Source organism: Mustela putorius, unplaced genomic scaffold (genome assembly GCF_011764305.1).
Source record: "Mustela putorius furo isolate JIRA1106 unplaced genomic scaffold, ASM1176430v1.1 tig00000281_pilon_pilon_pilon, whole genome shotgun sequence".
Classification (NCBI taxonomy): domain Eukaryota; kingdom Metazoa; phylum Chordata; class Mammalia; order Carnivora; family Mustelidae; genus Mustela; species Mustela putorius.
Window position 1 is genome coordinate 30,968,717 of NW_025421343.1, and position 13,331 is coordinate 30,982,047.

At 42.7% G+C, this 13,331-nt stretch overlaps 1 protein-coding gene across 12 annotated transcripts in view; it reads left to right on the plus strand.

Annotated features, from left to right (window-relative positions):
• The first annotated feature begins 261 nt into the window (after positions 1–261).
• Positions 262–13,331, plus strand: part of DTNB (dystrobrevin beta) — a 235,954-nt gene continuing 222,884 nt past the window's right edge. For 4 of the 12 annotated variants that reach the window (XM_004745944.3, XM_045079297.1, XM_013052983.2 and 1 more), the window contains exons 1-2: positions 263–496; positions 12,817–12,920. The gene's annotated coding sequence lies outside the window, so the exon portion shown is untranslated. Of the gene's footprint in view, positions 497–12,816; positions 12,921–13,331 lie in introns of all 12 variants that reach the window. The other 8 variants (XM_013052982.2, XM_045079298.1, XM_045079300.1 and 5 more) reach the window with 4 other exon arrangements.

A 13,331-nucleotide genomic window follows, 5' to 3' on the forward strand; every position in this document is an offset into this window, starting at 1 on the left:
GCTACCCGGCACATACCTGTGGAATCGAAACGCACCTCCGCCGCCCACCTCCAGCGTGCGGGGCAAGCCCGATGGAGGCAGGTTTCCCCCGCGCGTCCGCACGCCGGCTGGCGAGCTGGGGCGGGGGTGGGGGGCGGGGGGCGGGTCCGCTCGTCTGCAGGGGGCGGGGTTCGAAGGGAACTCGGCCGGCTCGCTTGCCCGCCCCCTCCTCCGCGAGGCGGAAGCCCCGCCCCCGGACGCGCGCTCCCGCAGGCGGCGCGTGCCCGCCCCGCCCTGCGCCCTCGCGCCCTCGCGCCCTCGCGCCGGGGGCGGGCTTGCTGCGCGTGCCGGGCGGGGAAACGGCGCGAGCCGAGCGCCTGAGAACGTTCGCCGCGGGGGCGGCTCCGGGGCCTGAGCGGGCGCCGCCGCCACCTCAGCCGCCGGGGCCGGGCCGGAGGAGGCTGCGGAGGCTGCGGCCGTCCGAGACCTTCTCGACGTCCCCAGCTCCGGCCGGGAAGTGAGTGGGGTGGGGGTTCGCGGCGGCGGCCGTGGACTGCGGGAGAGGAGCGGGGTGCTGTAGCCTCGCGCCGGCGAGGAGCGGGAAGGAGCCCGCGCAGCGCCGGGACCTCTGGAGCCTGCGGGGGTGCAGGGCCGGGAGCCGCGGGGACGGGGCTCGGGGAGCCGGGGCCGCTGCACCGCGCGCACGGCGAGGGGAGACGGTGCCGCGCGCCCGGCCCTGGAGGGGCGAGCCGAGGGGTTGGAGCGGAGCCCTGGGCCGGCGCTGCCGGGCTCTGAGCGCCGGGCCGGGGAAGGGGGTCTCCGGGATCCCGAGCGCACCTTGGCCGTAGGGCGCGGGGCCGGGGTGCCGGCGCCGGGCTGATGCTGCTGGAGCCCGGCTTGCTGGGGGGAGGCTGTGCGTTAGGTGCTGTAAGGGGCGCAGGAGGCAGGTCCTGGCAGAGGGCAGGTGAGGCAGTTAGGCCCTGGCAGAGGGAAGGGAATGTATTTCACATCACCCCCAAACACTACCGAGGCGCCTAACAGTGAACCTGTGCACCGAGGTCACCTTTGAAAGGAAGGTGTCCTGAGAGGAGGCAGGATGGAGCTAAAAAATGCTTGCTGTTAAATTCCTGTGCCAGGCCTTGGGATTAGGAAGACCTTCTAGCATTTCTAGCAGACGTTTATTGATTAGCTGCCTTGGGTTAGGGAACCGTGGTCAGCACTGGGGACACAAAATAGTGTAAAACACAACGGTAATTTGCTGTGTAGGTGCTGACAATTTGGTAGTGAAGGTTTGCGTGTGGAATACAAAGTGGCATTGAATTTCACCTCAGACTTCATTCACTTGAGGTCTTTTTTTTGGTCCTTTCCCAGTGTTGGGAGATTGGAGCCAAAAATTGCTTGGTTTGGGGATAGAGCAGAAGAGTCAGAGGAGCTTGTGGGAGAAATTTGGGAGAGTTTTGAAGGCAGTTCTGCCTAACATTTAGAAGGGAAGAAGAAATTTGGAAAGAGAAAAGAAGTTCCCTTCTTTCCTTCCTAGAATTAAGCTCCGTGGCTATCACTGCTAAATCTCTAATGACAAGAACAGTGCCTGGCCCGCAGCACTGAGGCAAAAAATAGTTATTGGATGAATGAATGAACCAAGCAAGGTTATGCTGTATTTTACACGAAACAGTATTAATTACTTTGGTGTTAGGGATGGCTGATGGACTTCCTCTGTTCCTGAAATATGCTTTCTTTTCTTCTTCTTCTCCTTTTTTTTAAAAAAAGATTTTATTTATTTGACAGATAGAGACCGTGAGAGAGGCAACACAAGCAGGTGGAGTGGGGAAGGGAGAAGCAGGCTTCCCACTGAGCAGGGAGCAGGTGGGGGGGGCGCGCTCAATCCCAGGACCCTGGGATCATGACCTAAGCTGAAGGCGGATGCTTAATGACTGAGCCACCCAGGTGCCCCCTTTTATTACTATTTTAAAAGATTTTATTTATTAATCTGACAGCATAAGCAGGGGGAGCAGCAGGCAAAGGGAGAGGGAGATACAGGCTTCCCGCTGAGCAGGGAACCCAATGTGGGGCTCCCTCTCAGGACCCTGGGATCATGACCTGAGATGCAGGCAGATGCTTAACGACTGAGCCACCCAGGTGCCCCTTTCTTCTTCTTCATCATGTAAGGTAACCCAGGTTTCTAGGTCTGGGGATTTAAAGCAGTGGCTAAGGTGGTGACCACCCTGCCACTCTTTATTGCATATTGGCCAGTGGGAGCTTACTCCTTGGAACATTGCTTCAAATCATTCAGTTCTGCCCCTTCTCTTTTCTGTCACTTGAGGAAGAAGAGTACTTTAGTCTAGGCAACATTATTTTTCCTCCTTTATCCTGGTTCTTGGATCTTCCATCTGCAGTAAGAGAATGTATCTCTGCTCTCCTGTAAGGGTTGCAGTTCTACCTGTTGTCTGCCGTGGCTGGATTTCTGGGCTCTCCAATTCCCAGCTGCTGTTTCAGTGCCTGGGCTTGCAGTGCCTGTTGGATTACTTTGTCTGCCAAATTAAAACTTGACCTTTTATGAGTTCTATGAGGATTTTTATCATACATAAGTGGAATTACCTTTGGAGAGGGTTATGTAGTTAAAGGTGTGCTGGCAAGGTTTTTGAGTGTCCACTGTGCACGAGAGACAGATTTTCTATTTAGAAAATTAGACTTAGAACCAACATGGCGCCCAAGTGGCTCAGTCGGTTGAATGTCTGCATTTGGCTCCAGGGTCCTGGAATTGAGTCCCACATCTCCCTCTGCCCTGCCTCTGCCTCTTTCTCTCTGCCTTTCATGAATAAACAGATCAAAATAAAAAAACAAAACAAGGGGCGCCTGGGTGGCTCAGTGGGTTAAAGCCTCTGCCTTCGGCTCAGGTCATGATCCCAGGGTCCTGGGATCGAGCCCTCCATTGGGCTCTCTGCTCAGCGGGGAGCCTTCTTCCCTCTCTCTCTGCCTGTCTCTCTGCCTACTTGTGGTCTCTGTCAATTAAATAAAATCTTAAAAAAAAAAATAAAAATAAAAAAACAAAACAAAACAGTAGAATGCCAAGTTACCTTTTATTTTATGACTTTATTTAAAAAAAATTATGACTTTAATAGAAATCTTTTAAGGGCCCTCATGTCCACATATAAAAAATAAGGGTAATATTAATATAGATTAATCTTGTGCTGTAAGCCTTGAAGAACTAAGTTAATTTCTCTTTAGTTTCAGAGTATAGCCAGCAGGAGTCCATCAGTTCTTGTTTGGGGGTACCCTAGTCCTGTAATTTTAGGTGCCTTATTCCAGGTTCTCCCAGTGATACTGTAATTTATCTGTATATTTATGTTTCTTTTATTATTTATTTATTTATTTATTTCTGACAGACAGAGTCATGAGTAGGCAGAGAGGTAGGCAGAGTGGGGGAAGCAGGTTCCCCGCTGAACTGAGCCCAGAGCCCGATGTGGTGCTCGATCCCAGAACCCTGAGATCATGATCTGAGCGGAAGGCAGAGGCTTAACCCACTGAGCCACCCTGGCGTCCCTTTTTAAAATCTACTTTATGAATGTGCAGTTGACATACAATAACATGCCCAGATGTCTGTGTACGGTTGGATGAGTTTTTGAAAAGTATATATGCTTTGTAACCACTCTCCTAATCAGGATATAGAAATTTACATCATCCCAGAAAATTCCCTCATGCTGGTTTATAGTCCACCCCTCTCACTTTATTTACTTCTAGTAACACAAGCATCAGGGCTGTGGTGTCTAGTTGGGCAGGATGTGTATCGCCCACCTGTAGGGAGTGCCCTTCCTAGCAGCATCCCTGCAGATGTACCTCCTGGAGTTGTCTCCGGCACAGTTCTTGGGGCTGTGTACTGCAGCGCTGTGGATGGCTCATGAGCACACACTTAAAAAAATAAAGTTGGAATAAATGTCCCCTTGGCCCACTCCCTTTTCTACAGAAATTGCGGTTATCAGGCCTTTGCATTTTCATCTATTTATAGGTAGTTCAGAAAAAAGCAGAATCTCCCTCTACCCCTGAGTTATTGACATGAAACTGTACATTGTTCCGCAACATTTCCCCCCTAACAAAATGTCTGAGATCTTTCCATGTTGGAACATAGGTATCTACCCAATTTTTCTTGACTACAACATGATCTCTTATGTGGTATGTGTATTGTACTATAGTTTATTTAATCGTCTCCTCATTAAAGGCCATTTAAGCTCTTTGCCATTTCAGACATTTCCGCAGTCAGTGAAAGAAGCAGAATTGCCAAGGGTGCACATTTTATATTTTAATTCAGGAGATTTAAGCATGAACTTGTGGATCTGGTTAAATTTTTTTTTTTTTTTTTAAACTGCTAGGTAATGTTCAGTTGTGGAGACTTAAATTACCTTGTTCATTCTTCATGCACTGAGGAACAGACAGTTGTGTTATTTGGATGCTGATTCTTGTGTTGCAGATGCGTCCTGCTAGTCTGAGGCTTGCCTTTCCCCATGGTTGGTAGAGTCTTTGTATGGAAGTTTAAGATTTTAATGTTATATTTATGAAAAAAATTCCCTTAAATTCAAAAACAGTTTCTATTGTGTCTTTTTTTTTTTTTTTGAGATTTATTTATTTGGGAGCGAGAGAGAGCAAGTGTGAGTTGGGGTAGAGGGAGAGGGAGATGGACGAGGAAGGACAAACAGACTCTCCGCTGAGCGGGGAGCCTGATGCAGGGCTCAATCCAAGGACCCAGGATCATGACCTGAGCCAAAATCAGGCACTTAACCAGCTGAGACACCCAGACGCCCCTGTGTGTGTTTGGTTTAAGTAAATTTTCTCTACTCCAGGTATGAATTCTATATTTCTATATTTTCTTCCAAAATTAAAAAAGTGGTGCTTGGCTGGCTCAGTCGGAAGAGCATGCAGCGCTTGATCTGGGGTTGTGAGTTCGAGCACCACATTGGGTATAGATTTCAATTGTAATTTTGTAATGTAAATTAAAAAAGAATTTAAATTAAAGTTTTGCTTTCCATGTGGAATTTCTGTGTGGTATAATGAAGGAGGCCTCCCCCCCCCCCCCGCCCCCGCATTTGGATAACCAGTTTTTTAGCACCTGGTCTCATTTTTTAAATTGTAAAATATACATGACATACAGTTTACCATTTTAGCCACTTGTAAATGTACATTTGCGGAGTTAAGTACCTTCACATTGTTGTGGAACCACCAACACTTTCCGTCTCCAGAACTTTTTAATCTTCTCCACCTGAAACTCTGTATCCATTAAACACCGCCTCCTTAGTCTCACCTCCCGTCAGCCCCTGGCAACCGCCATTCTGCTTTCTGTTTCTATAATGTGACTACTCCGGGTACCTCATTCCAAGTGGAATCATACAATATTTGTCCTTTTGTCTGGCTTTTTTCAGTTAGCATGTCTTTGGAGTTCATTTATATTGTAGCATCTGTTAGGATGTCCTTCTTTTGCTAAATACTCTTTCATTGCATGTATGTACACATTTGTTCATTCATTCATCTATACTGATAGATGGGACGTGGGTTGTTTTGATCTTTTGTCTGTTGTGAATAATGCTCTTATGAACACGGGTGTTCAAATATCTGCTCAGGTCCCTGCTTTCCATTCTTTTGTGTATATACCCAAATATCCATGGTTTTTTAAAAAAAATCATATACGTGGGGTGCCTGGGTGGCTCAGTGGGTTAAAGCCTCTGCCTTCAGCTCAGGTCATGATCCCAGGGTCCTGGGATCGAGCCCCACATTGGGCTCTCTGCTCAGCAGGGAGCCTGCTTCCTCCTCTCTCTGCCTGCCTCTCTGCCTACTTGTAATCTCTGTCTGTCAAATAAATAAATAAAATCTTTAAAAAAAAATCATATACGTGACTGAATATGACCAAAATGGGTAGATAGTAGAGAGTATATACCCCTTCTTCTCCATGTGCAGTTTCTCCTGTTATTAACATCTTGTTTTAGTGTAGCACTTTTGTTATAACTGATGAATCAATGTTGATATGTTATTATTAATTTAAGGTCATAGGATATATTAGGCTTCTCTTTGTGTCCTTTGTGTTTTGTGGATTTTGACAAATGCAAAATGTCCTGCATCGTTAATGTCAGCACGTGACATTTCATGTAATGTCCTCGCACTGTCAGAATCATTTCATTGCCCTAAAAATCCCGTGTTCCCTCTCTTCATTCCTTCCTCCCTCCCCCTGAGCTCCGATAACTACTGATTATTTTACTGTGTTGATAGTTTTGCCTTTTCCAGAATGACATACAGTTGGAAATCATACAGTATTATAGTCTTCCAGACTGTTCTCTTTCACTTAGCGATATGCATTCAAGGTTCCTCTGTGTCTTTTCTTGGCTTGATAGCTCATTTCTTTCTTCTTAAAATAAATATTCTAGTTAACATACAGTTCAATATTGGCTTCAGGAGTAGAGTTCAGTGGTTCATCACTTACAAAAGGCACCCAGTGGTCATCATGCCAAGTGCCCACCTTAATACCCATCACCCCTCTTTCCCATCCCCCACACCTCCTTCGTCAACCCTCAGTTTGTTCTCTGTAGTGAAGAGTATCTCAAGATTTGTTTCTCTCTCTATCCCCCTCCCCATATGTTCATCCATTTTGTTTCTTAAATTACATAAGTGAAATCATATGGTACTCGTCTTTCTCTGACTTCTTTTGCATAGCGTAATACACTCTAGCTTCATCCGTGTCATTGCAGATGGCAAGGTTTCATTCTTTTTGATGGCTGAGTGCTATTCCCGTGTATATACCATATCTTCTTTATCCACGCATCAGTGGATGGAAATTTGTACTCTTTCCGTAGTTTGGCTGTTACTATAATGCTGCTATAAACACCAGGGTAACATTTCTTTTTATTGTTAAATAGTATTCTGATACCAGTTTCTCTATCCATTTACCTGTTGAAGGACATTTTGGTTACTTCCAGTTTTGGGCAATTATGAGTAAAATGTCTAAATATTCAGGTTCAGGTTTTTGTTTGGACACAGGTTTTCAACTCTTTTCAGTAAATACATAGGAACATTTTTGCTGGATTGTACAGTAAGTGTATGTTTAGCTTTATAAGAAACTGCCTCGCTGCCTTCTGAAGTGACTGTACAGTTTTGCATTCCCAATAATTAAAGAAATTTATATCCTGGCACCCTAAATGTACTTAAAAAATAAATCTTTGTCAGACTGTTCTCTAAAATTAAACTTCATCTGGAATGAATTCATATTTGAATTGTTGCTTTTGTTGGCTATCTTTCTTAGCATTATATTTCTTTATGTCTTTTGAAGTTTTGTTTACAGATTCATTCGAGTGTGAGTGCTTTTGATTTTGTTTTCCTCATGTCTGTGCTCACCCTTCTCTGGTAATACTTCAGGTGTTCCCATCAACTTTTTGGACCATAGTCAAGAAATCAGATACAATAGTGGTGGGTTGGGGGTTTCCTACTCTTGGAGATCATTGGGGCTATTTCAGATCGATTCACAGACTGTGTGAATGTCTTGGTTCAGTTCCTGGTCATGAGGCTGTGTTTTTCTCTTCCCACTTTTCTAGGCCTAGAGCATTATATAAACCGTAGCTCTAGGCAGAGACTGGCAGCAATATTTTGTAGCTTCCTTTCAGCTCAGCCCATCCTTGGCTTTAAGCGGTGAGTCTAGCTCAGATGTCTCCTGTTTCTCCACCTCTGTCGCCCTGCAGAAGGTATGCACCTGCTTCTGCTCCCAGCATCCGGCAAGCCTGTAGCTTCAGCCCTGCTCACATATTTGTGTATATGTTTTGTTTCTGATCCAAATGGAGTTTTATCTTGTTTTTGAGCCTGCTTAAGCCATTAAAAAATATAGGTATATATGTATATTTATTTTTAAGGTTTAATTTTAAAGTCATCTCTATACCCAATGTGGGCTCAAACTTACAACCCTGAGATCAAGAGTCATGTGTTCTACCGAATGAGCCTGGCAGGTGCCCCAAGTCACTTAAAAATATATTTAAAAAATATTTTATCTATTGGTGTATATTTGGAGTGCAGAGGATGCATCAAAGCGTTTACTTACTGGGCTACTTTGATTAGAAGACTTAATGGACCAGGCTTCTTTCTAATCTTTATACCACTTACTTTGTTGTTTGTATTATTGCAATGCCTGGACCCTCAAGCACAAAAGTTGAATAGCAGTGATGATAATAGGCATTTTTACCTTTTTCCTGAATGAGAATGCTTTCAGTGTTTCACTATTAGATATGATACTTACTGAAAGTTATTGGTAGATTTCTTTTGTCAATTTATGGAAGTTTTCATCTGTTCTTAGTTTGTATTTTTTTTTTTAAGTTTTATTTATTTAGGTAATCTCTACACCCCACTTGAGGCTTGAATTCCCAACCTCGAGATCAAGAGTTGTATGCTTCTCCAACTGAGCCAGCTAGGTGTCCTGGTTTGCGTGTGTGTGTGTGTTTAAAAGTATATTTATTTATTTGAGAGAGAGAGAAAGAGAGAGAGAGAGAGAGAACATGAGCAGGGACAGAGGAAGAGGGAGAAGCAGACTCCCTACTGGGCAGGAAGCCCCAGGCTCAGTCCCAGGACCCTGAGATATGACCTGAGCTGAAGGCAGACGGACGCTTAACTGACTGAACTACCCAGGTGCCCCTGGTTTGTGTTTTTATTGGTTGTTGATTTTTTTTTTTTTTGCATTTGTTGGAATTATCAGTTTTCTCCTTAATATAAGAGGACAGACAACTTTCTGAGTTGTAGATAACCGAGAGAAACATATGTTGTATATGATTTATTTGATAATGCATTTTTAACAAAATAAATCTTTAGAAAAACTAATTTTGATCTTGAATTTTTGTATATTAACAACGTTATAAATAAGCTCATACAGGACTGAAATGCTGTAATCATCAGGTCTGGGCTAAATATTCTTGTAACTAAGATTCACTATAATGAAATAGTCCTCAGTTAAAACAATTTTTTGGTAACTTCTGGGACTCTACAGGATTTGTTCCGCTCCTAGCCATTCCAACTTCTTCCTCACTTCTTTTTGTAGACTCTTTACTCCTTCCTTTTAACTTTTCTCTCTGCTCTGTCTCCTCTTGCCAGAGAGAGACTTTCTTCTGCAAGTAATAATATTATTTATTGTGAGGCTATAGTGTATCAGGTGCTTTTCTTTAATCTTTACAAGTTTGGAAGCTAGCTATAGTATCTCGAGTATAAGGGTGAGGAAACTGAGCTCAGAGAAGTTAAAACTTCTTTAGGGCCACATAGCTGATCAGTGACCTGGGTGGTATTGGAACCCAGGGCAGACTTCCAAGTCCTTTCCATGTGCTGTCTTTAAAAAAGACTGTTGGGTGCCTGGGTGGCTCAGTGGGTTAAAGCCTCTGCTTTTGGCTCTGGTCGTGGTCCCAGGGTCCTGGGATTGAGCCCCGCGTTGGGCTCTCTGCTCGGTGGAGAGCCTGCTTCCTCCTCTCTCTCTCTCTGCCTACTTGTGATCTCTGTCAAATAAATAAATAAAATCTTTTTAAAATAATAATAATAATAAAAAAAAGACTGTTGGTCCAGTTCAATTTGAGTTTTGTGTTTTGGCTTAGCCACATGATTCCTGAGCAGGATGACAGGACTGCTTTGTGTCTCTAATATGTTTCCTTAAGAGACTTTTTCTTTAGTTAGATACTTGATTGCTTTGTCCCAATCTGATGTTTTACATCTTGAGAGATTTCGTATAATGACTAAATCTTTCTTAAAGAAACATAGAATGAGTAGTGTCCTGGGTACGCATGTGGGCTCTGGAGTAAACTATCTTGGTTGGACCTTGAATTTATTTTTATTTTGTGAACATTATGAAACACTGACCTTCAAAAAGTTATGGAGGATAAAATAGCGCATACCTGTGTCCACACTGCTCAAGAAACCGGGCTCCTTCTGAGGTTGAACCCTCATGGAACTCCTTCCCAGTTGTATTCTCTTCCCCTTTCAAGGCAACTACTGTTGTGGATTTGATGCTTTTCATTCCTGTGCATATCTTCATGCTTTTACTACATATGGAAATAGCGCTAAATGTTTATTATTTTGCATTTAAAATTTATAATAACAGTATTAATTATTTTTGTAACTTATCTTTTCTCACCCCTCTCAATATTGTGAGACTCATCTAGGTGGATAAAAGTAGCTGTGCCACTCTCATCTTGGCAGAGTAGAATTTTATTTTTTGGCTATGTCACAATTTACTTTTATAGTTTCCTATAGATTGGCAATTCGTTTCTTCTGGATTTTTTTTTTGTTGTTGTTTTTGCTATTACAAATAATGCTGCAGTGAATATTCCTGCCACATTTCCTGGTGCACACATGCATGTCTTTTAGAGCATATACCTAGGAGGAAAACACTGGCTCATGTGCCATGCACATCTTCAACTTCAGTGGGTATCACTCAGTTCCGCTCTGAGTGGTTTTACCAGTTAACATTCACTCCAGGGCTGTGTGGCTCCTGTTGCTTCCCTGCTCTGTCAACCCTTAGTGTTATTAGGCTTTCTAATGTTTGCTGCAGATCTGCTGGATGAACAATATAATCTTACTTTGGTTTTTAATATAGTTTTTACTGATTCCTAGTGAGGTTGAACATTGCTTGATGTTTTTAGTGGCCCTTTAGATTTCCTCTTCTGTGATTTGTTTGTTTTCGTCATTCATCTTTTTTTTTTCTGCTGCACTGTCTTGTTCATATTGGTTTTTAATTTTTACTACATTTTATACTAATATAGAAAGGTGGTATAATGGGCCAAGAGTTAGGGGTTCTGGGTTTCTGTATCCATTTCTTTTTCTTTTCTTTTTTTTTAAAAAGATTTTATTTATTTACTTGACAGAGAGAGAGAGAACAAGTAGGCAGAGAGAGAGGGAGAAGCAGGCTCTCCACTGAGTAGGAATCCTGATGCAGGACAAGATCCCAGGACCCTGGGATCATGACCTGAGCTGCAGGCAGCCGTTTAACCAACTGAGCCATCCAGGCGCCCCTCTGTTTCCATTTCTTTATTGTGAAGTATAATTGTCACTTGGGACAAGACATTTATTTGGATGCTCAAAATCAGGGGTCTGGGTTAGGTCATTTCTAAGCCCTCCCATTCTGATTCTCCATTGTTTTGCTTTGTTTTTTGTAGCTCATAAGTGTCACTACAAATATGTTAACTGAAATTAAAGATACGAGAACATGGAGAAGGAATTGTTAACATCTTGGATTTTGATGTGAAGGCTGCACACTGCTATTTGTTAATTATTTTAAGATTTTATTTTTAAGTACTCTGCACACCCATTGTGGGGCTTGAGCTCACAACCCCTGAGATCAAGAGTCGCATGTTTGACCAACTGAGCCAGGGAGCCAACATTGCACACTGCTATCTAATTAGTTTTATTTTCTTTTCATTAGTTCCAAATTAGTTTTCATTTGAAAAGAGCATTCTTAATATCTTTCTTTCAAAAAAAGTCTTCAGGGGGATGCCTGGGTGGCTCAGCCGGTTAAGCGTCTACTTTAGCTCAGGTCATGATCCCGGGGTCCTGGGATGGACCCCCATGTTGGGCTCCCTGCTCATGGGGGAGCTTGCTTCTCCCTCTGCCTGCCCCTCCTCCTGCTTTGTGCTCTTTCTGATAAATAAATAAAATCTTAAAAAGAAAAATAAGGTCTCTAGGGATAAGCTTAACTATAGACATAACTAGCAAGGATATGTTTTCTGAAATATGACTGAAAACTAGAACTTTGCATGTCCTTTCAAGAGTGTACCTTTTATTCATGTGCTTTTAGCGTTTCCTCATTAGGTAAGTAGTTTAGTAGCTGTGCCTAGAGCTAAAATTTCCTCTTATTAACTAAGCAACCCATAGCAGGTTTTAGGAGAAACTAGGAGGTGTGTTAAGCACAGTATTGGCACTTGTTTCTTCTTTCAGTGCCTTACATTCTTTCTCTGATTCTTTGGACACGTTGCATTTCTACCTATATACCTCCTTTCACTTTTGTTAGAAACTTTCCTCTATTCCAAATTAAAATATTGCAAATGATTGATAACAAAGTATTTACTCTTCTTCCAAGTCTGTGCCTTTATACCACTATTTTTTTCTTAAAGTCTATTTTATTTTTTTAGTAACTTCTACATCCAACATGGGGCTCAAACACATGACCCCAAAATCAAGAGTTGCATCTTCTTCCAACTGATCCAACCAGGTGCCCTAATATTTCTGTATCTTTAAATAAAGGTACAGAATTAATATTAAATAATATTTCTGTACCTTTAAATAAATCAGAAGAATTGTAAATTAGGAAGGGATCTTGCCTATAGAATTCTTTTTTTTTTTTTAAAGATTTTATTTATTTATCTGACAGAAATCACAAGTAGACAGAGAGGCAGGCAGAGAGAGAGAGGGAAGCAGGCTCCCTGCTGAGCAGAGAGCCCGATGCGGGACTCGATCCCAGGACCCTGAGATCACGACCTGAGCCGAAGGCAGCGGCTTAACCCACTGAGCCACCCAGGCGCCCCGCCTATAGAATTCTATCTATGTATCTTCCAAGAGGGTAGTTACATAACAAGATCAATAATGATAATAATAATAGGAGCTAATATTTATTAGACTCTTATTTTGTGCCAGGCATTATGCTAAATCTTTTACATAATTTAATAATGGTTACCACGGCCCTGTGAGGTTATTATATTAGCTATGCAGAGCTCTTTGTAGTAGCGGAGTACAGTTTTGAATTTATTTTATTGAAACCTAGAGACCTTTTTCACATTTGTAAAAAAGAAAATCTTAGGGTTTCACAAACATTGACTTTCCTTGTTTTTTTTTTTTTTTTTAAATCTAAAGGAGAAGAGAAAAGAAGAAGTGTTAGAGGAAGGATAGTGAAGAATTTTCCTGAAATAAGCAAGGACGTTACTTCTCTTGCAGGGAAGTTTGACTGTTTATACTAAGTAAGTACTAATTAGTGACAATCTCTCTTATCTCTGATTTCTTATATAAATACGCATCCAGAGAAAAACTGACAGGAGTTTTGCTGGGAGACAGTGAATTTGCTCAAGGAGTTTTGTTACCTGGATGCTTTGAAGTAACTGAGAGCTGGAAGGGTTAAGACATTAACACAAACATGCAAGGGAAATGAAGGATATTTACTGACACTTGGGTGTGTTACAGAGACATTCTGGAAACATTTCTAGAGGCTGCTTTCTTCCTGATAGTCTTTTCCTTTCGTCTCTTCTGCTTGCAGATTTAGTCCATCTCTGGAGCATATTGCTTCCTAGATAGGATGATGAATGTTCCTAGATAGGGTCCAGCATATTGCTTCCTAGATAGGATGAACGTTCCTAGATAGGGTCCAGATGTTT